The following is a 2,584-nucleotide window of genomic DNA, read 5'->3' on the forward strand; positions in this document are numbered from 1 at the left end:
GCAACAAAAATTGCATGATATGTTTTCCTTTTAGCTGAAGGTAAAGCATTTTAAAACATTTCAACACACACACACACCGAGCGATTGTAGTTCAGTAAATAAGAGCAGACATAAACACATTTTCACAAATCTAAAATTCAACTAAGAATTCTAGAACATTTTCATTTTTGATATTGTGTGTGCATGTTTGTGATTGAGTGCGTGCATGTATGTGTGTGTGTGTGTGTGTGTGTGTGTGTGTGTGTGTGTGTATGTGTGGAGATCGAAGGACAAACTTGTGTGTCATTCCTCAGGTACCACCCACTTTTTGTTTTGAAATAGAGTCTCACTGACCTTGAGCTCACCAAGTATTCTAGGTTGGCTGGTCAGTGAGCCCTAGGGATCTACCTCTTCCTCTAGCACTGGGATTACGAATGCATGCTGCTGTGCCAACCTTTTTTATATGGGTTATGTGGACTGAACTCACATCCTCATGCTTGCTTGCTTGATAAGTACTTTACTGACCGAGCTATCTCCTTAGCCCCTAGAACATTTTCTAATACTACTTAGTTTTAACTAGCAAAGCTTGGGCTTGGGAGATGACTTAGTTGATAAGATACTTGCTCCAGCACCCATGTTAAAAAAAAAAAAAAGAAAGAAAAGTAAGAAAAAAAGAGCCTGGTATGGTGCTTTGAGCATGCAGTCCTAGTAATGGGAAGGTGGAGACAGATGGATTCCTCTGGCCAGTTGGTCTAGGCAAATCAGTGGTATCTTGATTCAGTGAGGGATCCTATCTCAATAAACAATACATACATACACACATACATACATACATAAAAAATTGGAGAGCGATTCAGAGAAACACTCGACACTCAACACCAACCTTTGGCCTCCACACACAAACACATACACACATAAATAATAATAAAAATAATAACAATGACAACAACAACAAACCTAATAGAATTAACCAAATTTCTAGGTGTTACAATAAAAGCTCTAAATAACAATCGTAACTTCTGTCCTGGGTACAGCAAACCACAGCTCCATATGTACTCAGCAAACTATTTTTTTTCTTGTCTTCAAATTGCATGTGAATTTTTCCCTTTTTGTTCACTCACCCATTCAACAAGAGTTAGAACATCTACGTGCCAAATACTACCTTCAGTGCTAGAGAAAGCTGCTAGATAGTTGTTTTTAATTAAGATTTCTTTTCTGCTTGCAAAAATCCTGTGGCAATTATTTTCCCTCTTTGAGCAATAATATTCCTGAAAAAAAAGTCTGTCACACTTAACAAAGTAACTAAACATGCCCACATGCCACTGCCTTTTCTGTTATTAGCAGCAAGTGAATTAATAATTGGAAAAATAGAAAAACACTACCTTTTCTTATTAAAGATTTTTAAATTCTATGTGTCTTTTCTAATTTGCAAGGATCATTTTTATTACTATCTTTAGGTAATGTAAATAAAACAAAATGGGAAATACTTTCATCCATTTCTGGCAATTGATACTATGTGCATAGAGCTTTAAAAAGTTCATTCCTCTGGACCCAGTAATTCCCTTTCTAGGAATCTACTCCCTTCTCCAAACAGGAATTTGACAAATAAAAGATGTATGACAAATATGTTCAAACAATATTCTTTTAAAAAATATTTTATTTACTATTTCATGTGTATGAGTGTATTGCCTGCATGTGTGTTAAGTGCACCCATGTCATGCAATGCCCATGGAGGTCAGAAGAGGGTGTCAAATCCCCTGGAATAGGAGTTATGGATGCTTGTTAGCCATCATGTGGGTGTTGGAAATCAAACACAAGGGTCCTCTGCAAGAACAGTCAGTGCTCTTAACCGCTAAGCCATCTCTCCAGCCCCTTAAGCAATATTCTTTACAATAGAAAAAAGATAAAAGTAAATGAATGTAAAAAGCATGAAGGATAGTGAATATAGCTCAGTAATGGTATTTTCATAATCACAAAAATCCCATTTTCAGACTACTTATTGAAACTAAAGCACTAGGCTGGGGAGATGGCACAATGGTTAAAGCACTTGCTTCACAAGTGTGATGATCAGAGTTTGAATCCCCAGGACCCACAAAAAAGTAGGGAGAACATGTTCCCACCTGCAATTCCAGCATTCCTAAGGCTGAGACAAGAGATCCTGAGAGCAAGCTGGTTAGCCAAACTAGCTCTATGGGTCAGCTCTAGGTTCAACTGAGAGATCCTGACTCAGTGACTAGGATGGAGAGCAATCCAGAATTCCTGATGTCAAACGTCAGCGCGCAAACACACACACACACACACACACACACACACACACACACACACACACGGATCCCCCCCAAGAATAAACATATACATGAGAAAAAAGAAAAATAACAGGAAATCACTTAACAGAATAAGTAAAACTAAGCAAGTTAAATATTATATATAGCCTGATTCTGATTTTTAAAAATTATGTAGGTTAGACATCTCTATCCAAAACCCAGAATTCACACTGTTTCAAAAACTTAAAACTTTTTGCAGGCCAGATTTATACAAAATATGGAAAATTCTATCATGACCTCACTTGATGGGATGCAATCAAATTACAGGTATACTAAAAATC

At 37.1% G+C, this 2,584-nt stretch overlaps 1 protein-coding gene across 1 annotated transcript in view; it reads right to left on the reverse strand.

Annotated features, from left to right (window-relative positions):
• Window positions 1-2,584, reverse strand: part of Fam199x (family with sequence similarity 199, X-linked) — a 30,003-nt gene that overhangs the window by 20,548 nt on the left and 6,871 nt on the right. The gene's annotated exons all lie outside the window — the stretch shown is intronic.

The sequence above is a fragment of the Nannospalax galili genome, unplaced genomic scaffold (assembly GCF_000622305.1).
Source record: "Nannospalax galili isolate Female #2095 unplaced genomic scaffold, S.galili_v1.0 scaffold1773, whole genome shotgun sequence".
Lineage (NCBI taxonomy): Eukaryota > Metazoa > Chordata > Mammalia > Rodentia > Spalacidae > Nannospalax > Nannospalax galili.